Raw genomic sequence first — 27,640 nt, 5'->3', positions numbered from 1 at the left:
ACATGCTTGAGGCATTACATACAACCTTCCCCAACCCTGCAAAGAGATACAACATTAAAGCATGGTTTGTCTTCCTTTGTCTTGCGACTGAAACTGTGAGTGAATGTGTTTATTACATATTGATCAGTATTTTGTAAAGTGATTGGAAATCTATTGTTGGGTGCGGGGGAAGACTCAATCTGTGGAATGTTAACTTACCAACCCAGCTAAGATTATAAATGTGGACATACCTCTTTACTAGGTTAACCTGATGGGGCTTAAGCTTTGATTTATTTTAACTGAGGTATAGTCAAAAGCAAGAAAATCCTGTGTTATCTAGCTTCCAAGTTCCAGTTTCATACTTCTGAGAGTGCCAAATCTAATGGGTTAAACTTCATGTATGGCATCCGTGCCAAGCTGCAGAAATTCAGAAAAAAACCCAGCCTGTGAAATTTGTGCTCTGTACTATGTAAAAAAAGAAAAAGAAAGAAAACCCATGAAATATATTTCATCTCTCATTTCGAAATTGCATTTGACATCTAAGTTAAATAAAATGTTCCTGAGGTCATTAAAACTCAGAAATAGTACAAGACTTAGGTTTACCATACTTTCAGAATGAATCAAGTTTCTGAACTTGTTTTAATCTCCATATAATTGCTTTTCTGTATATGCTAACCTTTAGAAAATGAGTTTAATAATTAGTCATCTCAGGCTAGTTAAAAGCAACATCCTGCCCTTAGTACAGTTTTATTTTCAACAAGAAATTGATGCCAAAGTAAATCCTTCACCGTGGATGGAAACTTAGCTGCAGGCCACACATACATTATGGATACTTCGATACCTCACAAAATCAGCTCCACAGAAATACTTTTCTCCTGCCCAATTTGTGACCTGGGGAAGCTGCTAATTGTGGAGCAATTGCCAGTCATGTGTGTGGACGATTTTTTTTTAAAAAAATAAGTATATAAATAAGATGCTCTAAGATAACCCATTGTGATTGCCCACTTATTACTAATCATACAGTTCCTTATATCTTTATTGTGGGGCAACTGTGTCTTGGTGGCCTAGGATACTGCATATCAGATGGCTCTGGGCCTGAATTGGGCAGTGGGAAGTTTCCACTGCCTGCCTATAGCAGGGGTAGGGAACTTCAGACTCAGAGGCCTCGCTGGCCCTGCTCTGCCTCCAAATTTATCTCTCCCACCCACATCCTCAGTCCTATTAAGATTCCACTGGAGGGCATGGTGGCAATACCAGCTACAGGAAGTGGTGTTACAGCTTGGGAAGAACAGTAAGGTCCAGTGGCAGCTTTTTGGTGCTGCTGGGCCTGAAACAAATGGATTGGGCCACTTACCTGCTTTTCCTTTCTGAAGTAAATGAATGAACAATTGCACAATGCATAGATCAGAAAATCAATTGCGTATTTGAAGGAGGAAAATGCCCTGCATAGTGGCTCGTTTATGCTTTCTGCTCAACAGCCACATGGTTTCAAGATACACCCAAAGACATCATGGGGGAAGATTGTTGCTTCTGCAAAAACAAACAAACCGTTGTTCTGGAAACTGCTACTCTCCTTTTCCCCTTCTGTAACAAACAGTGAATTCCTTGATAGAATTGTCTTCTCCTGTGTGACTAGTAATGCTTCCAGGTGTGTGTTTATTATGGGAAAAGTGCTTTGGAGCCATGCAGGTTTTTTGTGGCATCCACACGACAACCTTGGCATCAAAATGCCAGCCTCAATCCCCTCCCCCATTTAATCTGGATTTACCCTTCCCACGGAAAACCTGACATTAAAAAAATTGTTGCCAATGACCTGTTTGCAATATTAAGCTCTTGTCTGGAAGCACCCTCGGTGATCTTCTCTGATCAGGATGCAGGCTCCCCAGGTCTGTCTTTGTCCAGCCTATCTATATTAAAATCTCATCTCATTTATATCTGCCGGTTGCCATTTCACTATCTGTTTGTCCCTTCTTGTTGTTTTTATTAGCTCTCCTAGTTCATTATGTTTGGAATTCACTCTGAGCAGGGCTCGTATTGCTGTCTGTTCTCAGCAGCGGTGGGGAAAAACAACGCAGAAAACAGCTGTTAGGTGCACATTGGATGGGGAAGAATCTGAAACTGAAGTGGGGTGCCTGGGAGAGATTCCGAGCTTGTCCACGGTAAAGCAGACTCTCTATGAGGTGGCATGAGTCAAAGCAGGGGCACCTGAAGTATCTGATTGATAGGTAGATTTCATTTCTGCCCCACCTTTTCATCCAAGCAGCTCAAGGTCACACACATGGTTCTTCCCCATCTAATTTAATCCCCACAACAGCCCTATGAGGTAGGTTTGGCTAATAGGCAGTGACTGGCCCAAAGTGTGCTTCTTCACATGGTAATGGGTACAGTTCATTTACTTCACTTACTTCAAAATGTAGTAAGCCTACTTTGCTCTAGGATCCCTAGAACTCTGTCCCAAAGTCCTTTTCTACTGGCAACCTAAATGTGAGGCACCATAACTGAGAATGCCTTCTTGCCATTCACCACCTGTAATGGCATAAAGTCGATCACACCTGCACCCAGATCATTTAAGGGCATATATTCTGGTTGGAATTGAGCTTCTGTTTCTTGTCCTGGAATAGACGGCTGAACAGTCTGTAAGTTTGAGGAAACAGAAGAACACTGCTAGTTGTTCATTCTTTTTTGTATTTGCCAGATTGTTTAAATAAAAAATAAATATTTGTTATTGGAGAGAGTTGTAGGCGGTCCAGTTTAGTATAAAACACAGCTGCTAGGTTACAAATGGAAATTTCTGAGAATAGTCCAAGCTAGAGATCACCAGGGCATGAATAACTGTGGCTAAACTTTCTCCGCTCTGGACTGGCTGCAACTGGTGCACCAGCCCCAAGTGTTTGTTGGAAGGTGCTGCATTCTTTGTTAGGTTACTAACTGGGGCTCCTGTGACTGTGCTGCATCTGTCGACACCTGAAGACTTTCAGTCTGATCCTTCAGAGGGAACGTATGCAACCCCATCCATAACAGGTTGAACACCCACCCACAGTCAGATGAACCACCTACCAACACTATCTCCATCTTACTTGGATTGAGCATCAGTTTAAAAAGGTAAAGGGATCCCTGACCATTAGGTCCAGTCGTGGCCGACTCTGGGGTTGCGATGCTCATCTCGCTTTATCGGCTGAGGGAGCCAGCGTACAGCTTCAGGGTCATGTGGCTAGCGTGACTAAGCCGCTTCTGGCGAACCAGAGCAGCGCACAGAAATGCCGTTTACCTTCCCGCCAGAGTGGTACCTATTTATCTACTTGCACTTTGATGTGTTTTCGAACTGCTAGGTTGGCAGGAGCAGGGACCAAGCAACGGGAGCTCACCCCGTCACGGGGATTCAAATCGCGACCTTCTGATTGGCAAGTCCTAGGCTCTGTGGTTTAACCCAGTGTTTCCCAACCTTGGGCCTCCAGCTGTTTTTGAACTACAATTCCCATCATCCCTGACCACTGGTCTTGCTAGCTAGGGATGATGGGAGTTGTAGTCCAAAAACAGCTGGAGGCCCAAGGTTGAGAAACACTGGTTTAACCCACAGTTCATAATATGATGGTTTCTTTGAAAGCAATTTAGAAAAGCTCAACTTACTTCTAAGAATTGCCTCAGAATTTAATCTTAAGGTGAAGATAGAAACAGCTGGATGGTTTCCAGGTTTGCTCAGGTGTGTTGGTGCAGCTTCACAACACTCCTGAAAGGTAGGTTAAGCTGAACGATTTTGTCTGTGGTCTGACTCTCTATGGCTGACCTAGGAATTTGAACTTGAATCTCTCATGCCCAAGTCAAAGCTTTTTGACACCACATGGCTAGTATTTAGCTTTCCAGAAGCCTTTCGCATCACCTGAAACCCGATCCTTTTAACTGAAGATGTCCGTGATTGAACCTACATACCAACTATGTCCTCCAACACTGGTACACTATTTCCCAAGCTTGCCTCTTCTTCCTCCAAATAGTCATTGTAGATTAGGGACGGGAACCTGTGGTCCCACCCAGATGGTGTGGATCATAGCTCCCAGCACCCCTAACCATTGGCCATTGGCCATGCTGACTGGAGCTGATGGAAAGTGGAGTCTGTTAGCATCAGGAGGACCACAGCTTCCTTGACATACCGAGAACTCTTAAAGGCTGTCACCAGTCAGGCCTTTTTGCAAATGGAATACTGAGGTTATATACCTCTGTCTCTGAGCTCCCTGCCCCCCCATAGACTTTATGATCAACTACAGTTTTCTCTTCAGTTCTCTGGCTTCTTTACCTCTGCTTAGAGTAGGCAGAAATAGGAGAAATCATCCCACACTCCTCTCTTGTAAAATAAGATGTGAGTGTCATACAGTGAGGGTGGTAGTAGGTTCAGGGCAAAGAACGATAAAACCTATTTGCACAACGCAGAATAAATTTCTGTAATTGACTACTACAAGATGTGGCAGGAGTCGTTTGCTTAGGGATTAGTCAAGGTAATAGAGGGCCTTTCAATGGCTGTTAGCCATTCCAATTAAATAGAGCCCCCATATTAGGGGTGAAACACCAGTACCTGGCAGGGCGGGGAAGTCAAAAGGGCCTAATGCCTTCAAGCCCTGTTTGCAGGTTTCCTAGCTGACTTGTGGTTAGGCACCATGGGAGACGGAGTTTCTGTGCGCTCTGGCACTCGTCATGGTGTCCCATTGTGCCAGAAGTGGTTTAGTCATGCTGGCCACATGACCCAGAAAGCTGTCTGTGGAGAAACGCTGGCTCCCTTGACCTGAAGCGAGATGAGAGCCACACCCCAAAGTCACCTTTGACTGGATTTAACCATTCAAGTGTCCTTTGTTGTTGTTTAGTCGTTTAGTCATGTCCAACTCTTCGTGACCCCATGGACCAGAGCACGCCAGGCACTCCTGTCTTCCACTGCCTCCTGCAGTTTGGTCAAACTCATGCTGGTAGCTTTGAGAACACTGTCCAACCACCTTGTCCTCTGTCGTCCCCTTCTCCTTGTGCCCTCCATCTTTCCCAACATCAGGGTCTTTTCCAGGGAGTCTTCTCTTCTCATGAGGTGGCCAAAGTATTGGAGCCTCAGCTTCACGATCTGTCCTTCCAGTGAGCACTCAGGGCTGATTTCCTTAAGAATGGATAGGTTTGATCTTCTTGCAGTCCATGGGACTCTCAAGAGTCTTCTCCAGCACCATAATTCAAAAGCATCAATTCTTCAGCGATCAGCCTTCTTGATGGTCCAGCTCTTACTTCCATACATCACTACTGGGAAAACCATGGCTTTAACTATATGGATCTTTGTTAGCAAGGTGATGTCTCTGCTTTTTAGGATGCTGTCTAGTGTCCTTTACCTTTACCTTTTACCTCACACACTGTGGGAAAAGGATGCTGGTCTAGATGAACATTTGGTCTGATCTGGCAGTGCTCCCAAGAGTCCAGCAGTATATTTATGGCTTATTGCTGTTGGGTTTTTTAAGTATAATTGTTTAATTGACACTGAAATGGGAATGCCTGTGTATTGCTGAAAAGATCTTACATGGAAGATTCCATTGAAGTATACCAAGCTAAACTGAGAGCAAAAAGGGCTCTCTGGGCTGCCTTGATGGGTTGATAATTAACTGTTATTGCTCTCAGGTAGCTCTGATGTGGTGTTTTAACCTTAGATCACATGAGAGGTATTGAATTTGCCGTCTTGGAAGGGTGGTGGCTGGAGTTCTTTGTTCTCAGACACTGTGAGCGTAAAGATGTAAATGACTCTCCAGCAGGATGCAGGTTTTAGGGAGACACAGACCTCTGCTTCTAGGTCTGTTGGAATTATTTCATATTTTGTAGGATGCTGATGCGCTACCTTGGACTGGCATATGTCTTATGGAGCTATTTGGATGTATCATTTGATGTTTCTCTTCTGCTTTGAAGAAAGTTCTGCAAGTAAAGTTTTGAACAATCTAATGGGTCTGGACAATGCTTCATTTCTAAAGGAGTTGGTTTTATGCATCCATTTGCTTCAAACTGCATAATATTGATATCTGCAATAGGGTATGCACAGACTTAACAAGTGTTAGATTTAGGAATGTAGGAAGTTGCTTTACACCAGCTGGAGATGGCAAGGATTGAACTTTGGATCTTCTGCATGCAACACAGGTGTTCTGCCATTAAGCTACAGCCCATCCGTTTAGTATATTACTGTCCTTTGTTAGGTTACTGATCAAATATCCTAGTGCTGGACTACATAGTTTGTGTTCCAAGTCCACTTTCATGGCCTGCCCCTAGTATCTCATATCTTCCATCTGCATGAGCAACTAGGGTTAGGACAGACACTGGCGGAGGAAGAGGAGTGCGGAGGGAGCGCACCGCCCCTGGCAGCGGGAACCCAGCAGTGTGCCTTCACGGCTGCCCCCCGCACTGGGTGCCCCGTCCCCACAGGCGGTGCCCCCCGCCCCCAGGACGCATGCCCCACCCCTGCGGGCAGTGCACACTGCCCCCGGGACGTGCACCAGCCCTGCCCCCGCCTGCTCTCTGCCCCCCCGGTGCCAGAGCATGAAGCTCTGCCACTGAGGACAGGTATTCACTAGCATTGGTGTGATGACAGCTAAGCCATTTAAATCCATGTGCCACCCATCCCTATTCAGAAGTTAGTCTCAGAACGTAGTCAGTGGTGCTTACTCCCAAGTAGGGATGGGAAAGAAATGGGATTCAATTCACATGCAAAGTTGAATCTACCTAGTTCGCACTCCCCCAAAACAACACACAAACCAAAACACCACCATCCTTCAAAATTCATACTTCTCCAACCAAGTAAAGTGCACAAGAATTACTTTACTAGGGTCAAGCATGCATGTAAACACATATAGTGGTGAAAACAACTCAGAAAAAAATTGCATTAATTTAGGGGGAAATGCTTTGCAAAAATGTGCATATTGGACAAAAGTCTTCATGTTTTAATGATGACTTAAACAATGATTTTTATGAGGACTTAAAAAAAATTATAAAGCTGATGTAGAAATGTAGAGAACCAAAGTTAAAACCAGAAAAATAAGAAATGGAAAGAAGCAGAAATGGTGGGCAGATTTTCTGATCCTTAATGCCAACTAAGTGTGCAGACTATTGTAGGCCTGGTATAGGTAATTTAACTTCTTTTTTAAGATGGTAAACCCAAGCTATTAAACTGCACCAACATATATAATACAATGCAATGTACCAGTTAATATTTCTGTGGCATGCTGCGTTTTCCCATCTATCTTTTCTCCCTCCCACCACCCCCATCAATTTGACCAATACTGAATTGTGTTATCTATTTGTTCCTGGCTCATAGAAAGTGGATTGGTGTGGGGTGGAAGCCCAAATACATGCAAATACACTTGAATAATGTATGACCTCTTTCAGTATAAGTACTGCAGAATCTTTTGCTTGTTTCGCACAGATCTTGAGTTGCAAAGAAAAGGTAAAAAAAAAAAACAACACAAAAAAACAAAGTAACGGGGGTAAGTTCATAAATAAGACATTTTCAAAAATAAGTGTGATGCTCTATAGAGCATACATGACTTTTTTAAAAAACAAAACAACACAACACTATGTGAAGCTACAAAATGAAAAACATAAAAGTTACTCTGGAAAACTCTTCTGTTACTTCAACTTGCAAAATAGGGATTCATTTCTAAATTAATTAAGAGTCTGAAAGCCTGAGCAAATTTATTTTAGGATAATCCAGTCCAGATCCTGAGATAACTCCAGTGCTTTTTCAGGCTGTGTATAGATAACCAAATATGCAGATGATTCTTCAGCTGGTGATTTGCAACCCAAAATCTGAAAGAGGTCACACCGCCAGCATCACAATCCTTGCTGGGTTTTTTCAATTTTCATTTTTTCCCCCAGAGGAGAAATGATGGCTGTTGCAGCATGTAGCCCCAGAGATACATCTGCGTACCTCCTGCAGTGCGTTAGAGTGTGCTGAGGTGCATCACTCAAATTGCACATTGTATGCAGCAGCTGATGATGGAAGCCATCCCAGAGTTGTGTTCCAAGTAATGTCACACACGGCCCCTGCTTCAATCTGCACACTGCTGCCAGGACAGACTACAGCAAGCTGTCCCAGAAGGGTGCCTCAGGATCCCCTGTATTGTCACACAGGATGCTGAAGGAGACCTGTCACATTCTGTGTAACTTCCACGTTGGCTAGAGGGCAAGAGAAGAAAAGCAATTAAATATATCTTCAAAGCCCTACACTGTTTTGCCTCCCTTATCTGAATACACTTATATCCAGATACGTCCCTGCCCATGACCTTTGCTTCTCTCACTCCACTACCTTCAGCCATCATAAGGCCTGTTGCTCCCTCAAAATATTCCACCCTTTCTGCCTCGCTACTCCATGCACATGGAATTGCCTCCCAGAAGACCTGCAAGGTGCCACCTATCACACCTCCTTCATCAGTAGTGGAATCTGGCAACATGAAGAGAGTTCAACTGCCTAAAACATAATGGCTTTGGGGCAAGATGTTGATTCCTCCACTCACAAGTCACTTAACCCCATCAGAGTTCCCAGGTGCTGACAGCTTCTCGGTCCCTTGATGCAGAAAGCGGCTTTTTCAGAGCATCATAGTTGAATCCCCTGTTCACTCTTTTCCCCCAGAATGAATTTGATAGCTAAGATTTATGGATGGCTATCATAAATCAACACATAATTATCTCCATCAGCAGCCTGCTGACAAAAGATGTTCAGGCCACCATGTTCCTCCTCCAGAAGTTCACAAACACTGCCATTCTCAGTGGTGGCATTGACTAAAGAGAAAAATTATTTCTGGCCTACTCAATTTCACTTCTAAGATAAACTTTTTTTTAAAAAAAATATATTCTGGAGAGGCAGAACACACCTTGTTCATGGTGTGTGAGGAGGGCACTGGGTTGGGGAAGGTTGTTCTAGAGCAGTGATGGCCAAACTTGGCCCTCCAGCTATTTTGGGACTACAACTTCCATCATCCCTAGCTAGCAGGACCAGTGGTCAGGAATGATGGGAACTGTAGTCCAAAAACAGCTGGAAACCCAAGTTTGGAAATCTACATGGTTCAACATGTGAACACAGGTTTAGTTGGAAATGTACTACATATCCATTCCTATAGTAACACCACAATTTTCAAAGAAAAGCATTAAAAATTACTCTGGGCATGAACCTAGGAATGCAGGAAGCTGTCTTAGCTCAGTATTGTCTACATTGACTAGAAGAGGCTCTCCTATGTTTCAGGCAGGGAACTCTCTCAGCCTTTCCTGGAGAGACCAGGGATTAAACCTGGCAAATTCTGCACGCAAAACCCAATGCTCAACCCCTGAGTTATAGCCCTTCCCCATGAAATAATTTTGTTTTGTGTTTGTTTGCTTATCCCAGGTACAAAACGCTGAGAAAAATAGAAGAATACATAAAAGGAAAATTCCAGCAAGTGTAGTTTCTTCTGTTGCTAAATGCCATGATAGGAAAACTACACAACTGCTAGGGTTGCCATATTCTGAAGAGCAAAAAAGAGGACACATTTGCCAACTTCTACTTTTAACTATATGGGACGCGGGTGGCGCTGTGGGTAAAACCTCAGCGCCTAGGACTTGCTGATCGCATGGTCGGCGGTTCGAATCCCCGCGACGGGGTGCACTCCCGTCGTTCAGTCCCAGCGCCTGCCAACCTAGCTGTTCAAAAGCACCCCCGGGTGCAAGTAGATAAATAGGGACCGCTTACCAGCAGGAAGGTAAACGGCGTTCCGTGTGCTGCGCTGGCTTGCCAGATGCAGCTTGTCACGCTAGCCACGTGACCCGGAAGTGTCTGCGGACAGTGCTGGCTCCCGGCCTCTTGAGTGAGATGAGCGCACAACCCTAGAGTCTGTCAAGACTGGCCCGTACGGGCAGGGGTACCTTTACCTTTTTACTTTTAACTATGGATCGCTATGACGACTTTCATTTTACATACCCATGAAAAAGAGGACATATGGCAACCTTCCAACTGCCAAAATATTCTTCTCTACCTAATATGTGTGTTTACTTGTAAGTAAGTTTCACCAAACTGTCTTAAAAGGGAGTTATCCTCCCACAAGCAAATGTGCCCATAGGATTGCAGCCTTAAAAGGTAAATGGGTTACCTCAGGGTTTGAATCTTGAAACTCTAACTTATTTGGAAGCTGTGTTCCATCAAAACTGGTGAGATTTCAACATAAATATATTCAGGACTGGAATAAAAGGCTTCTTAAACAGTGAGCAAAAACATGCAAACAAAATCTACTATCTACTGGGATAGATTTAAAATGCATTAACTGTGGCACAGTTAACTCAAATATCTTTTTTAAGAAGAGGAGGGAATGCAATAAGGATTCTTAATATTTTTGGAAACAATAAGATACCGCATGATAGGCAAGCTAAACTTCCCTCCCCCCTAACAACCAGCCATGGTTCCAGTGAACAAAAAAATCAAGTTAGAAAATGTATTTACTAAAAAAATATATATCTATTTTCCTGCAAAATAATGTAAGAATAATGAGTGCATATTCCCTTTTGATGTGTATGGCACATGCTCCTTTAAGGAGAAATTCTGTATTTCAGAGATAGTGTGCATATCGTGAAATGAAATGGTTGTTATGGCAACAACTCTCAAAAGCAACTACTTAAATGAGAAATATGTTCTATACAGCCATAGAAAAATGAAAACATGAAAACAGAGACAGGGAGAATGGCCAAACAGAAGCAGTATGAGATGGTGAGAGCATTGCTGATTTACAGGCACATAGAAATGCAGAAGAAAGCTATTTATTTTCCTTCTTTTTGAAGCCAAAGTTTAAAGCTGCATCTGTTTTGGGGTACTTTAATAAGTTTTTTTTTAATTAATGTTTTCCCTTCGGTAATTAAAAATACCCCCCCAAACCCCATATCATATTAAACTAACTTTATTGCTACAACGACTCAACATTAAAGATAAATAAATGACCCTGTGATAACAACTTTGATCCGTTTCGACACAGCACCATATTCATGGAGCAATGGCAATGGATGTAGCCAGAGTCTCTGCATTCCAAAAACCTCAGCCTTGGCTGGTAGCAGTGGGGCTTTTGAAAGTGTCACAGCTATGGCTGCATCTACAGCCGGACAGGGCAGAAGGGGGCAAGGTGGGAAATGCCTCTCCTGTGCTAGCTCTCAATCACAGCTGGTGAGGGGAGAGTTAACCCTTCCTTCCCCACCTATGGCATCTGCCCCAAATACACTCCCTGTGTTGCAATTAGTCTTATTTCAAGGGTTAATTGCATTTAAAAGGACCCCTGACCATTAGGTCCAGTTGTGACCGACTCTGGGGTTGCGGCGCTCATCTCGCTTTACTGGCCGAGGGAGCCAGTGGCCAGCATGACCAAGCCGCTTCTGGCGAACCAGAGCAGCACACGGAAACGCCGTTTACCTTCCCGCTGGAGCGGTCCCTATTTATCTACTTGCACTTTGACGTGCTTTCAAACTGCTAGGTTGGCAGGAGCAGGGACCGAGCAACGGGAGCTCACCCCATCACGGGGATTCGAACTGCCGACCTTCTGATCGGCAAGTCCTAGGCTCTGTGGCTTAACCCACAGCGCCACCCATGTCCCTTTGCATTTGGGGAGGGCCAATTTTGAAGGGATCATGGGTAGGCATGAAAGAGTTAACTCTCCCCTCCCTAGCTGTGACCCTCGCGCCCCCGCCCCAATTTGCTCTTCCTTTGCTGCAAATAGACCTGCGGGGGGGGGGGGCACGCTTTCTTTTGGCTCTGTTGATTCAGTAGATCCTACTGCATATCTGCTTTAGGTCGAGCACATTCTTGTTTGGGAGTTTCAATCTTGGCTTAAGACCACGTTTAACCTGCCTGCTCTTTGTCTATAGGGCACAATGTCCAAACACTTTCTTAAAATCCGGTAAGGCTTTGCAGGGTCTTTCTCCTCTCGTCTCCCACAGTGCATTTATTTCTGAAAGCAAGAACAAAACCTTTGGTGGAAACCTTATATATTTATTCTGCCTTGGTTACGTGAGTAAAAGCACAAACAGTTTTTAATTTTGACTTGTATAAGCCTGCAGTGAGAAAATTTGAGAAGCCCTGCTGTAAGGGGGACGGTTGGTGCAGTGATTATATTTTCCAGGTTAGTGGCTAGAGACTGATGCAATGAAAATGCACTCTACCAAATGCACTCTTCTTCACATTTCCTCATCACTGCCCTAGTTTTATTCGGAAGCCTAAAAGCAGACACGTTATTCTGAAACTCTCTTTTAAATCTCTCCTTAAAATCTGCTAATACTGTGCCCTCTCTTGGGCTGTCAGGCCGTCAACTTTTCCATCTTGCTAGCTGCTGAATAACCTGTTTTGCTACTCTTTTTCAAAAACTCCCCACCCCTCTTTTCACTCTTGATATGTTTGTTCTAAATCATAAACACACTTAACTGGTAGACACGGGGACAGCTGCTGCTGCTGCACTCAAGTCCTGCTTTTGGGCTTCCTGTGAGCATTTAGTTAGCCAACATGAGAAAAAAAATGCTGGACTTGATGGGCCGTTGGCCTGATCTGATGCTCTAATGATAAGTGAATATGCTATTCAGTTTCTCATTTTTCCAATATTCACTTCACCATATTTTTTCTTCAGTTTGGAATTTTTTAAAAAGCCCCAATAAAAATCTGTCATTATTTTAGTACACATTTCCCTGAATATACCCATTTTTGCATGCAATTTCATTTAACACACATTTTTGCAAGCACTTTCCCCAAATAGAATGCATTTTCACCAACATATTAATTTTCATAACAACCCCCCTACAATATACACATTTTTGTACATAATCTAGGCTTGCCATATTTCAAAAAGTAAAAACCAGGACACCCCGAAAGTTGTTGAGCTTTTTGACTTGTCTAAGATCCAGGACAAAGTGCTACCTTTCAGAAATTCCCCCTGGACATAAATTCTGCCTTTGAAATCCCTATATGCTAGATTATAAAAAATTGGCCACCACTAAACTAGATTTAAATTTGATGATAAGTGAGACTAAAGAAAATATAAAAATTTTTTGGAAGAAGTGCTAGATTATATTTGAATGAGTGGACATGAGATTGTAAACAAGTTGATAACTTGTTTGGAAAAAAAATTTTAACGATGTAAATAGGAGCGGGAGACGTGAGGGAGTCCAAAGAAGTGTTGAAATTGTTGTAAAAGAAGTAAGATTGTTTATTATGTGTGCATTTATATTTAAAAACCTTAATAAATATTTATATAAAAAAAAATGAAATCCCTATATCGTCTGGGAAAATCCGGACGTATGGCAGCCCTATATTTACTGGAGAATTGCATTGCAAAATTCAGAGAACGGTGAACTTTAAAGATAACTGTGATTTGGTTTGCATATCATCTCAGACAAGTGCAAATTGGGCAGGTTTGCATTGAAATGTGAACCAAACTGAATGGCTACCCCATCCCCAACTAGGGATTGTTTTGTATAACTGCATAACTGTATGATCTGCATTTATCTCCGATTTCCGCTCCCCCTTCACATTTAAGCACACACACAACTACATATTTTTAAAACACATTTTCTTTCAAAATGCACATTTTAAATTCTTGATATATATTTTTTAGCTCAGAACTATGCCCCAAATCCAGGAAATTCAAAACCTGGTGACTAACTTAAGTTCCATTCTTCACATTAGTCTAGGAGGTGAGTCAACATGCCCTGTCTTCCATGAGTGTTCCAGTGGAACATGGGGCAATGTTGGGCAGTTGATCAAGACCCAGTGGGTGTTTGAAGCCAGTGCAATCTCCAACCCAGGAAATGTGGATTAAGATATGCTTGCAGGGCCTCTCTATTGGTTCTGCTAAATGACCACCTGTACAGGCTCCTTCCTCAAGAGACATCTATAGCAGTCATTCTACCAGGCTATAGGAGAGAGAGAGGAGGTTGCAGAGCATCTCCATCAGCTTTGCTGAAATAATAATAATAATAATAATAATAATAATAATAATAATAATAATTTATTATTTGTACCCTGCCCATCTGGCTGGGTTTCCCCAGCCATGCTGGGTGGCTTCCAACAAAGACAAAAAATACGCTAAAACAAAAAAATACAGTAAAGACTAGCTACATGAGGCTTCCGCCTCAGGAGGGTGGCTCACAAAAGAAAAATACAAAATGAGACTACATAATAAAACAAAAACAAATTATTAACTTAGGGAATTTAGGGAAGTTTTTAATGTCTGATGCTGTATTGTTTTTAATATTCAGTTGGAAGCCGCCCAGAGTGGCTGGGGAAACCCAGCCAGATGGGCGGGGTATAAATAATAAATTATTATTATTATTATTATTATTATTATTATTATTATTATTATTAATTCCTCACTCCCACAAACACATTAAAAAAGCCATAGAATGTTAATCACCTGGTTTAAGTGAAATGTTTTTGCCTGGCATCTGAAGATATGTAATGGAGGCACCAGGCGAGCCTCACTAGGGAGAGCATTCCACAAACAGGGAGCCACCGCAGAAAAGGCCCCTTCTCGTGTTGCCACCCTCTGGAACTCTTGTGGAGGAGGCACACAAAGAAGGGCATCAGATGATGATTGCAGGGTCCAGGGTGGTCCATATGGGGAGAGGTGGGAGAGAGATTCAACTGCAAGGTCTCACTATTACCTTTGCTGAAACACCAGGAACTTTAGCTTGCTCTCCAAATTGTTCCATTCTTAGTGTTCACTACAAGAGCTCTGTAACTAAGCAATACAGCCAGAGCTTGCTTCTTCCCTATATATACCCTACCAGTTCCTTTTGTTTCATTGTGACTTTTCTATTGAGAACCTGAGCACAGGGAATGCCTTATTAATATCTGTAAGCTGCTTGGGAAGCCTTTTCAGCTAAAGTGTGGGATTCATCATCATCACCAATGATTGCAGAAGTGAGCAAGCAGCGGATACTTTTTGGAGAAGGGCAGTTCTCATAGCTGGGCAAGGAGGTAGAGAAACCACAATGCAGGCCTTTTGTCTGGTTGGGGCCAGCCCTACCATTCCACCATGGTGCCTAAATATGTAGCTGTGCAGCAGCTGTAGATGCACGACATCATCTCTGAGAGGCAGAAAAAGCCCTTGCAGAATATTCCTAAGCCTTTCACTGGCAGAGATGAGTGGGATGGGAATAAACTGCACTCCCAGCCAGAATGCTACTGCAGATGTGAACATTCTCCTTCCTCTTTGTGTACAGCACCTTCCTAGCTTTGAGTTTCTTAGCAGACACAGACAACCGATAACTAGATCAGGATTCTGACTTGTGGGTGTGACAGGTAAAGAGAAGGATTTATCAATCTAACCCAAATAGGAGACAGCACTCTGGAATCCTCCTAAGTCACTTATGTATATGTCCAACAAGGCAAAGAACAGAGTTGTTAAATGAAAACTTGCCCCGATAAATCTTTTGTGGGGCTTTACAAACCTTCTGATCGGATTTGTAACTCTAGACGAAGATCTGTATATTTGCTGCAAGATTTGGAGGATTTAAAAATCCATCTCTTGACTTGTGAAACAATTCAGTGTTTTAGAAACCAGGTAGCTAAACCCAACTAAGACTAAAAGCACACAACACTTGGCTCTTGAAGGTTTACTGACAGCGTCTTATACACTGGAATGAAGAGATAATGTATGTAACTCAGGTGTATTAAATCCTGATTTTTATTAATAAACTCAGGAGTAATAGCTTTAAAAATAACCCCAAAGACATTGAAGAGAGCTTAACCCTTACATGTCAACTGTTTCTTAAACTTTCTCTAAATTGTAAAACTAAGAAGGGTGAGCAGAGCAGCTATTTCAGATTTTAGCTGGGGAAAGGCTAATATCTCAGAGATGAGTAGGATTCTGTTGCAATATTCTAAAAGACCTGGTCTTTCAACATTCAACATAAAATAGTCACCAAGAAATTAGAATATTTTAAGAGCAAACTTAGTGAATGCTTGAAGGGAAAAATATGTATATCTCCTTTGTAAACAACTTTCTGAAAAAGCTCTGCATGGGACATTTTTTCTGAGAAGGTGCATCACCAAACCCTTTGACCACCAAGTGATGGAGTTAGATTAATTCTTTCTGAATTAATGTTCTGTTTTTACTTCCTGAGCAGCTATTTTGCTATGTGTTCTCTGTGTACTTCTTAAAGGATTCTATAAGATTCACTTAGTGGGAAGCATAGCCAATGATCAGGGATGATGGAGGTTGTGGTTCAGCAACATTCGGAGGGCCAAAGGTTCCCTACACTTCATTTAAATCTTCCCTTTCTACATGGCACAGTCCTAATCTGGATCAGTTTTATGAATATGAACCAAGTGTAGAGGAAAACAATGTTCAATTACTGTATTTTCCTGTGTATAAGACTAGGTTTCCCCCCCTATAAAATAATATCAAAAATTAGGGGGTGTCTTATACATGGATAGTGCTGAGGGTGGACTGGCGATTGGTTGTTGCCACAAAAATAGGGGGCGTCTTATACATGGGGGCGTCTTATAGATGGAAAAATACAGTACATGGAATCTACAAGTGGGACCAGGAACTAAATACTGCATTGCATCGTGGAGAACTCCTGATCAGGGTTCCAGCCAACTTGCCATGCCTTCTGCCAGGATACTTCGTTCCCCACCCTTATTTTATTCCTAAGGTTTTTACTTCTACTACTACAAACATCCCTCTTGTTTCCCAGTCATTGTAACTCAGCACTTGAGTTTGTTATTAGTATAGCTGATGATTCCGCTCATAGTTCAAGAGCAGCTGCTTTCCGTGAAGCCTAAATATATGGCCAGTCTTTCTGGGTTTTCTGCCATGGCTTCCACAATCTTTAATGGCGCAGGGCAATGTTTAGTAACAGAGTAATGTATAACACAAGAAGCCCGTGTAACATTAAATTTTATATGAGCTTTAATTAGACAACATTTATATAAAAGCCTTTCCTGTGTCAATTAGCTGATTGACTGTCATCTGCTTTCTGGGTTAGTGAAACTTGATCTTCTGTGAATGAATTTGTTTATTGGGGGAAAAGGTACCAGGGAATGGAAAAGAAAGATTGAATTAAATGTTGTATGCTGAGTGACAAGCTACATTTGATAGGGCTTTTAGTTTAATTACCTGTGTTTAATTAAGATATTTATTCATCGAGAAAGTTCTTCATATTAGTAAGATATTGGAGAGAACCTTGTTTGCTTATGATTTTTAGATACATTTATGATATTCAAAAAACTGTCAGGCACTCTCTTTAATTTAAAATGGATAATTTATTTGCTGGTGTCCAGAAATCATTACACAATGAACCATAACCCATGACTTTTCCCCCCATGACAGCCTAATACTTAGGGCTATATAGCTGGCCCATTTTGTATGCTCTGTTAAGCACTGGAAAAGCTCTTTTAAAAAGTCTTATCAAAGATCTGCTCGCCTGTATTGTTTAGTATTCTGTAGCCATTTTCAAAACAGCTTGATGAGTGTATAACTTGATTGAGATAACATGCAACTAGCTCAGTGTTATGGGAACAGTTCAGAAGTACTAGTCTTGTGTGTCATTTCAGAAGTTAACACACTGTGTTTTTTAAAGCATGGAACAAGTTAGGAAATTAAATGAGATTTCTCTCTCCACAAAAAGCATCCATGTTGAGATACAGGATTTATCAGTCTGAAATTACAAACCAAAGCTTCTCCTGTCAGTGGCAATGTTTACAACATTAACAAAACTACTGAAAATGTGACGCTAGTAACAACCCACTCTTGGAAATCTACTTTATGGAGTATTCATAGATGGAGTGTTTTAGTAGGTGATGGTATGAACTCCCTTGGCAGGCCAGACCTGGACCTGGAAAACTGAATTCTATTTCCTACAACATTCAGAAAATAGCTTGGTTTACTTCAAGTCCAATTTGAAGCTCAATCAGATACCCTCAGATCTCTGACAACAATGCCACCAGGAACAAGATGGGACCTGATTCTCTTCCACCAACCCTCTGAGCCACCAACCCTCCTTCTCTCTTGCCCATTTACCTCTCTGTCCCTCCCTGCCTGCCTCCAAACCCGCTCTCTAACTCCAAACTACTTACATAGATGGTTCCTAGGAGAAAGGAAGGGGGCTACTCTGAGACTCCTGTGGCACCTGTCATGCTTCTATGCAGGAGCAGCTCAAGTGGTGGGGCAGAGTCACAGCCATAGCCCCCTGGCGGGAGCATCATTACTATTTCCTGGGCCAGTGAAGGGAACAGCATTGAGGTTGGGACAACACTGGTGCTCTAGGAATGTTGGATTGGCTCCACTGGTACACTGTGCAACCCTGACTGCACTACTGCTTTCCCCCTCCCTCTCCCCCTCCTGGTAAGTGATAGCAAGGCCACTGCTGGGAAGCTATTACCGTGGTTCTACCCCCCCCCCAGGCAAGCTGCTCCTGCTGCTATGGCTGCAAGCCAGGTGTTAGGAGCACTGGGAAACACAATTTCCCCACTGCAACCGGCAGAGGTCAATTGTGCTGGGAAAATTTCATTTCCCAGTGCTTGTGATGCTTGGTTCATAACAGTAGCTGGGAGCCAAGTTAAAGGGAGGAATGGGAGAGCTCCCTCTGTTCCTTTACTCCAACATTGCTACTGCTGGGAGTGAGAAGTTTTGGAGACAGCCTGCGTATTAGAAGGAAGCATAGAGGGAGGACTTGATTTCTTCTTTGGCTCTCTTTAAATGTCATGCTCATCTCATGCTTGAAGTGAGCTTTACAAGTCACCGAGATACATATATTCCAGCCAGTAAGTAGACATTGCTAGTTTCATACGTAAGGTTTACATCACTGTCTTGCACTGCTCTCTCACACTGTTTCTTAATTTTAAATCTGATCATTGACAAAACGTAAGAGAAAGCAGAAGAGCTGCATTTGCAACGTGAATGAGCAACCTGGTTGATGCATGTTCCATATTTCCATTTAAAATCTGATGGAAATATATCTCCCTGCCATAAAAAAAGAGGGGCAAAGACCCCTTTCCCTCTGAGCCAATACTGGACCTAAGAATACCCCAGACTTGTTCATGCAAGGGAATGTATCCAGGAGTAAGCGCAAACAGGGTGCTATTTATCCTTGGGCAAGTGCTGCTCTAATGTCAGTTTTCTTGCAGATTTATTGCTAACACTTTATTCAGTGTCCCCCCTCAAACCAATTTGAATGCTCTCGCAGAAATGAAGCCTACAATACATACATATTCCTTACAACACACCATCTGAATGCCAAGTACAACCCTACAAATAACCTTATCTTTTTGCCTCCAAAACAACTCATCAGTGTGTACGTGCGCAGAAATTGCATTGACAAATGTAATGTTATGAGTTCTGTGGGTGCTAGACATTTCTAAATTCCTGGAACCAGTAACTGTTAGAATTTAATCAAGCTCAGAATGTTAAACCTGGTACCAGACCCATGTGGAATCAGCAAGTGTCAAAAGCTTGTTAAGCTAGTCTAAGATTTCTGTATGAGGTGAAAAATCGGGGGATGAACCATTAACAAAACAATGGATCAAAGAAACAGAGATGGGACTCCTCCCTGAACAGATAAAGCCAGGGTTTACAGTAGAGAATTGGGAGCAATGTGAGTTAGAAACTTAGGTTAGGAAGAAGCTATGTGACAGAGACTCAAAGCAGCAGGCAGAACGTGGTGTTTGATGTCTGTTTAGATCCAGGGCTATGCCTATGGGAGAAACAAAGCCATCTTGAGGTGCTAATGTTCTGAACCCCTCCATCATAGGCACTGGTGGAGGAACGGGGGGGGGCAAGGGGAGTGCACTGCCCCCGGCACCATTGGGGAGGGGGGTACCAGCGCGGCCGCCCCCAAGACACGCGATGTGCACGCCTCCACAGGTGGCGTGCCACACCCGCGGGACGCGTGCCAGCCATGCTCCCGCCAGCTCTCCGTCCCCGGTGCCAAAACATGCAGCCTCACCACTGATCATAGGCTCAGGCTGTATATATGTGTAAATAAACAATATATCATAAAGCAGACCAACATCCCAGTGAGGCAAATAGGGACACGACCTCAACAGAGGCCCCACCCTGGTTCCCTCAGGCCCCACCCCTCCCTCGACTCTTGGCTCCCTCCCTCCCTTGTGGCTTACCCCTCCCCCTGCACCACACAGCTGACCAGGCCCTTACACACTTTCGTCCACTGTTGCTGCCTTCACCTCTGCAGCGGCAGCTATGGCCACTGCTGCTTCAAGGGCTGCAGAGACTCAGCTTTTCAGCTGACGTACTTCTGGAAGCCAGCACAGCTTCTGGAAGGAGAAGGGGGAATGGGTGGCACATGGGCACAAGGTGAGAGGACATCTTTTGGTCCTGTCTTTTGGTCCCACAATCTGGTGGGAGGCAACTGTCTTGCACCAGAGTGTGGGACCAAAAAAGTGTGCCTTTTACTCTGGAACAGCCAGAGTTCAGGAGCCAAAACAAGACGTATGGGAATGGAATCAGAAGCCGGGGTGGCTTCTGTAAATCCAGGATGTTCCACTTAAAACGGGACAGCTGCGCAGTGTGCATAAAGACACCACAGTCTCCACTGTGCCTCATTCCCCAAAGAAAACATGAACCTTGGGTGAGCACCTGGAACCCCTGGAATCGGGGTGGCGTGCAACCATAATGTTCTCTGAAATTAATATTATGATTCAGTGACCAAAACCCATTTTCTAAGAATTCAGAGAAGGCAGTGGGAAGCAGCTTACAAAGCAGTTAGAAACTATATATTCTTTTCTGTGAACATTTTGTCTGCAATGCATTGCAAGGAGTATGAGTAAGATGTTCCCCTGTGTAGGTTGAACTTTCACAAAGTTCAGGGCATTTTCTCTGAGGGGCGGGGCGGTCTATGGTGATGACCTGGAGAATTCCATCCCAATTCCAGGGTTGAGTGGCTGATGCCTTCTTCTTCCTGGTGACAGAGACTACCATGATGCTAAATGAGGGGACCTGAACTGACCTCAATGTGGCTGCCATTTTGAGTGAAATAGCGTAGAGTTCCTTTGACTTTTTGAACCCGGGCTAGCTTCTAAACTTTACCTCTGAGCTCTCAACCTACCAGCAGTCATTTCTTGAATGTCCAGTGTTTTAGCATGCAGCTGCATGTATGTAACTCGTTGCTATGTCCATTAGAAGAGGGCTATAACTGGGCATATCAGATTTACTTTAAAGCATGCTGATTAGAGAAGGAGGCTGCCTAGCTACAGTGTCCAGAAGCTCCGTTTTTGCTCTCTTCAGTTTCCACAGTTAAAGCAGTTTGGGTGGCTCAAATGGTAGCCCTCTGCTTCTGGGAGGAAAGCATGTCAACCCTGCTGAAGCAACATCTTTCGGCCATCATCTTGGAGCAGAGTTAAAATGGTTCTTAATACAGTACAGTGCTCTGTTATCTGCACTGAACAGGAAACGAATGCTAGAGCCATAAGACTGAACCTCTTGTGTATGTGGGTAACCGGTACCTATGAATAGTCATTAGAGCCAGCGTATGAGTATAACATGATGGGTCTTTTTTTATCTACATCCAGTAATTCAAAGGAGTCTCACGGAAGAAGAGCCATCCATCAATTTCATTTTAACAATCGACATGGTGCGCTGTTTATGTATTTGTCCCTTACCATCCTATTTATCTTCCAGGAGATGTGCTGATCAAGGAACTATTAGCTAGGAATGGTCTAATGAAAGAACATTAGAACTTTATCATCTGGCATTAGCATTTAATCCTATATTTACACATCCTTGCTCTAAATACACTCTCTGCACTTACACTTTGCTGCTTCAGAGGCCTTCTGTCTCTCATGCTATGCCAGCTCCACTCTGGGTTTTGTCTATACAAAACTGAACTTGTTTTGCTGACAGGTGCAGCTTCTGCTAAGTCTTTTGATCATTGCACAAAACACTCATCCTGATGTCTTTTGATCTAAGCAGTGCACAGAAAATCTAAGGCTGTAGATTCATACTTCCCTATCCCCCTCCCCCTCACTTCCGGGGTTTAAATTGGAGGCTTTGTGGCTATAGATAAATGGCTCTAAATTGTTTGTCTTTAACTAATGCAGGTTTAATAGAAGCCGCTCAACTCAGCCAGCCTTTTGGAAAGCTTGTCTGAAAGCTTAAAAACTAGGAAGGTTTTCCTGCTAACTGATGGAGGGGAATGTCAGTTATGTAGGTGTGATATTACTTGTAGATTAAAGCTCTTCATCCATCCCTCCCATAACAACTCATGTTTCTATGGAGAGAGTTAGGCTCTACATCGTATTTTGACTTTCTGCTATGCAGATCTCACGAAGCGACAGCATCCTTCCCCTGCTGGTTTGCAAACACATCTGCATTCCCTCTCTGATACCAAACCCCAAAGGGAATTTATATTGTGAATTTGTAAGGAGTAGGCTATATGCCTGTGTCCTTTCTAATTCCTGCATCCAACAAGGATCTAACTGCTGGAGTAGCCAGACAAGTTTCTTGGTAATGTCATTGTAAGTATGGGTTGTTAAGGTAACAAAGGAAGTGGTCGTCTGATAGAAGACAAATGGTGTGTCCCCCCTCAACTGTCTGGTACAGTCATACCTCGGGTTACAGACACTTCAGGTTGCATTTTTTCAGGTTATGGACCCGACGAAACCCGGAAGTACCAGAACGGGTTACTTCTGGGTTTCGGGGGTCATGCATGCGTGCTAAATCGCACTTTGCACATGCGCAGAAATGCTGAATCGCAACCCACGCATGTGCAGATGTGCCACTGCAGGCTGTGAATGCTGCAGGTTGTGAACGCTGTGGGTTGTGAACGTGCATCCCACATGGATCGCGTTCGCAACCCGAGCATCCACTGTAGTTAAAAGAACAAAAAGCCTAAGTTGAGGTGTGTCAATTAGAAGCTAGAAGCAATGAAGCAGGCTGGACAGCTGAGACACAATGCCTGATTTCTGCTGGGATCCCAGACCATGGCTATGGGAGAAGCAAGACCCTATTGGCGTGCTAATGCTCAGAACCCCTCCATGGCAATGAAAGCAACTTTCCATTGGTAGCTTTGTGGAGGATCCAATGTGCGTTTTGGGGTATTGAAAAAAAATGACCAATGATAAGGGGTAAAAATGAAGAAAATGAAAGGAGGTTGGATAAAATGGGGGAACGAAAAGGAATTTTGTGAAAGTGAGGGAGTGAAAGGGGACTGCAAATTCCCGCTGTATATTTGAGCAGGTAGTCAATAAATAATGACTCATCTGGAATGCTGGCTGCGGTGTGTGTGTGATTTTCCTGAATGGATTTCCCTTTTGAGAACAATGTTTACGGCTTGAGATTGTCTGACTCATCCTGGAAGTGCCATTGTTCTGTCTAGTTTGTATTTGCAATTCTATGGGATTCCCAGTTGGTCGAAGAAGCCTGCATCCTGAGTCTAAAGCAGAGGTTTCAGGATGTCAAAACCCACAACTGGTGCTTTTTATTCAGTACTCAATTATGCTACCATTATTGCAACCTCATTTCCTGAGGAGAAATGAACTTTCTGGATCCTCATGATGACCTCACTGACAAGATGGTCAAGCATACAGAAAGCAACCACAGGATTGTATATAAGGTGAAAGAAGGAAGGTCATCCTTTCATATGGTCATCCACCAAAGCCAATCCTGTCTTCAGCCAAACCTATCCTGAACACAAAATGGAAGCAAGCAGTGGAAGCTACGTAACGCCACCCAGCCAGTACTGGCATACATCCCCCAAAAGATTGACCACAAGACAACGCATCCCTCTGGCAGAAAGAGGTTTCCTACCCCTGAAGGCCCCTGTTTAGAAAGAACATTGAACTGAATGAATGGAGATTGGGGGCAAGGCTAGCAGCCCATTTCCAATCCTCTCCCCCATTCAGCTGTGTGCGGAGCACACGTCTGCACAATGCTATATAAGCCTTTCTTCGCTTATACTGGTCCCAAGCCATTTTGTTCCTCCTTGGGAATAGGGGGGCATTAGACTACAATCTTTGCAGCTTGCATATCATAATGAAAATCTTATTTCTTCCTGGACTGGTACATCAATAGGCATTTTAGTAACGGAGGAAGTACGGCTGCATGCAAAGCATGGAATGGGCCCTTCACTCTCAATTTTTTCTCCTGCAAGATAAGTGATAACTTCTTAATGTATGTTTTCAGTCTGGTAAATAAAAAGTGGCTACAGTATACTCCGGTGCTCTAAATTGAATTTTATCCCCCAAACCCATTAAGTATATGTGAATGGGAATGGAGTCAGATGTGCTGGTTTGTATAAGTGGTACACTCTCTCCTTGCTAAATCCATTCAGAAAAGTATCGAAGTCCATTTAGGGTCTTGAATACACTGCAGAAAGGTTTTGGCTCTTAAAATCAAACTTGGATTAAGCCACAGTGGTATAACTAGTTTCGCTTTTTTATAACATGGTTGAACAGATCTGTAGGATGTGGGAGCAACTAAGGTTTGAAAGGTTTATTAAACTCTGCTGGAAACCCTTAATTCATTCACATATTCTTATTTCAGGCCGCAGTCCTATACATACATCCCATCAGATGTTGCTGGACTCTAACTCCCATCAGCTCCAGCCAGGTCAGGGATGATGGCAATTTGAGTCCAACATCATCTGGAGGGCACCAGGTTCCCCATCCCTGCTATACATGCTTAGAAGAGGGAAGGGCTGCCCAAGACATTTTGGCACATGAGGTGGACCCCATCCCCACCAGGGAAGAAGCGGCAAAGGAATATCTACATCAGGAACAAAGTGGGAAAGAGAGATTGACACTGGGTTCTGCTGCCCCAGTGGATACTGCCACCTGAGGTGGTCTCCTCATCTTGCTTCATGGGGCTTAACTCATCAGGGCTTCCTTCTGATTAGGATTACACAGGATTGCACCATCAGTCTTTTGGAGGACACGAAAGACCTGGAAAATAATAATAATGTTACACCCTTTGTCTTGATTGTCTGGTTTTTACAAGTCTGCTCTTGTCTTTATTATATCATTTGATGCCTTCTCTCTTTTTTAGCATTTTGCTTCAATGTTTTCTTTCTTGGCATTTGGAGTCCCATTAAGACAGCTACCAGGTAAGCCTCTTCAGTAGCCAGTTTACTGCAATATGGTTTTCTCTGTCTCATGTGAACCTTGCCAAATCCTTCATGAATTTTTTGTTCTAGTTAGCAAGCACCATCCGGTTATGCATCTATATAGATTAAATAGTAACTGGACTGAAAGCACAGCTCAGGGAACAAAAGTGCTCCATATGGGAACAATCTGTAGTCTAAAACATATTATTTCAGTTCTCAGTTTAATTAAAGTTTATTTTAAGCTAGTCCTCATCAACTAATGAAACAACTGTCAGTGAAGAATTACAGCTAGGCAGCCTTTAGCAGAGTTTAATCTCCAGCAGACACAAAGCTTGGAATGCAAGAGGTACCTGCATAAAGTGTATTGAAGATAGACAGCAATTTAACATTATTCAGCTTATGAATATCGATGCAGCAGTGATACAATGGCTGAATACAAACTTTATCATTAAGTAGGGATGTCGAAGAATTTCGACAAAAACAGAGATGGGAGTGGAAATTGCTGATGTTCATTTATTTGTCCCACGTCCAGAATAGAAATCAATCCAGCATATATGATCAGTATTCACTGTTGTTGTTGCTGCTTTCAGTCCACGAGCAATACGTAAAAATTCCCCCCATTTGCATTGCATTTCCTTCGCATTGAAATGAATGGGGTGGAAGAACATAATGGCAATGTAATTTACATAAACTATGCAAGTTGTATAATTTGCTGCAACAGACAGTGGGATGAATAATATTGGCAGATGAACTGCAGCGGAACAGAAACAGAATGTCATGCAATGAAAATGATACCTTCTTACATAGTAACGGTAAAGGGACCCCTGACCATTAGGTCCAGTCGTGACCGAGCAGGGACCGAGCAACGGGAGCTCACCCTGTCGCAGGGATTCGAACCACCGACCTTCTGATCGGCAAGTCCTAGGCTCTGTGGTTTAACCCATAGTGCCACCTGCGTCCCATACCTTCTTACATACCTATTAAGTGACTGATCCATGTAGGTCCCACCTTCTAAAATATGGGTCTGGCTACTCCAGTTTTTTTGCTGTAATAGTTTTATGTCAGGGTTGGGAATCTTTTTCAGCTCAAGGCCCTCAGCCTTTAAGTTTGTTTCAATATTGGCACTTTGAGGTCAAGATATCATTTTAGCTTCTTCTGCTCTTTTCCACGCAAAAGACATAGGTCTAATTGGGCAGATGGTGTTATCTACTTGTGGCTCTTGGAACTCTCAGTGGTGGTGCTGTTGGAGGTGCAGATGGGAACAGTAATGCAAAAGTTCTCTTCTTGCTGCTGCCACCACCTCATTATACTCACAGTAACCATAGGATATGTGTCACTAAGCACCAAGCCCAGGTAACTAGAAATGGGCAAATATGTGCATTTCAGTTTCTCTCATTTTCTCATGTTTCCAACTTTTAGTTCAGTTCAACAGTTTAGTGCGAATTTCTCCTAAAATGCACATTTATATGCAATTTTGCCTAATATACATGTTTTTGCAAAGCAGCTCTCTCTAATATAACATTGTTGTATGTTATTTTCATGAATATATGCATTTTCATGCATACACAGTTTTGCACATATTACTTGGCTTGCGAACATATTGTTTCATAGACTGTGAATTAGCTAGGTTCACTTTTAAATGTGAACTGAATCAAATTCTTCATCCACCCATGCAGGTAACACAAGATTTTGATGTACAAAGGGAGCAGGCACATCTCCTCACCCAAGAAGATGACATCAATGGCTCCTAGCAACTTGGTGCTTCAGCTGATTAGTAGCCAATAAATGGACTGCATAAGGAAATATTCTTGTTTTAGCAGTGAAGGAGGTGAGGCAACTCCTAGTACCATAGCAAAAGGGCAAAGTACTGCCTTCTCCTACTACCAGAAGCCTGGTTTCCAGTTTTATGTATTGTAGCTGTTGCCTTTCTAAAATATATTTTGCTCCAGTAAATATTATTGTTTTATTGGAAGAACTATTGACATCATTCATGTGGCTTAACTGTTTGCTTCTTAATATAGCTCTGTTTTTCATCTCTCTCCTAATAATAGTATCCACAAAAAAATTCTGGAAATTTAAAACTTGTGCAATGATTATTGAACCCCTAGTTAGGTATCCACATTTTCTTTATTTAGACCAGGAAACTTGACTGCCATGGAAAGGCCACTTTGCTTCTTCAGTTTCCTGGGGCCTTGGGTAATTCATGGAGAGGCAATGAAACAAGTAAGATCAGGTACTCAAAGCTGGTGATAGCTGTGTGCCTCAATGGCAAGTTGTCATTTATGCTTCGCTGCCCTGATGTTCAGCATCTTCTAATTGCTTCTTGCTAGGCTATACAGTTGCTAAGTGAGAATTCAGTATCATTAACCAGCTTCATTTCTAAGCAAGTGACTACAGGGTTTTCTTTGCATGTAATCACAATTCTAAGTGTGGTAGTGCCTTGATACTTAGGTTTGCAGTAGCAATACAATGAGAAATCAATCATTCATGTCTCCAAATGTATGTGCCCGATCTGAATGAAACTTTATATTGGAATTGCTCTTCCTTTCAGTTTTCTAAAACATTATCATTACCATCATTATTACTATTCAACCAGTGTGCACAGCAA

General features: G+C 42.9%; 1 long non-coding RNA gene across 1 annotated transcript; it reads left to right on the top strand.

The window, feature by feature from the left end:
* LOC309344448 lies at window positions 1-26,975 on the top strand. Its single transcript, XR_014157742.1, has 3 exons — window positions 1-95; window positions 24,975-25,032; window positions 26,709-26,975. It is a non-coding gene; the product is annotated as an uncharacterized lncRNA (long non-coding RNA).
* Window positions 26,976-27,640: the final 665 nt, after the last annotated feature.

This window comes from Podarcis erhardii, assembly GCF_964252035.2.
Source record: "Podarcis erhardii genome assembly, chromosome: 6".
NCBI classification, from domain to species: Eukaryota; Metazoa; Chordata; class Lepidosauria; order Squamata; family Lacertidae; genus Podarcis; species Podarcis erhardii.
This window is presented reverse-complemented; position numbering and strand designations above follow the sequence as displayed.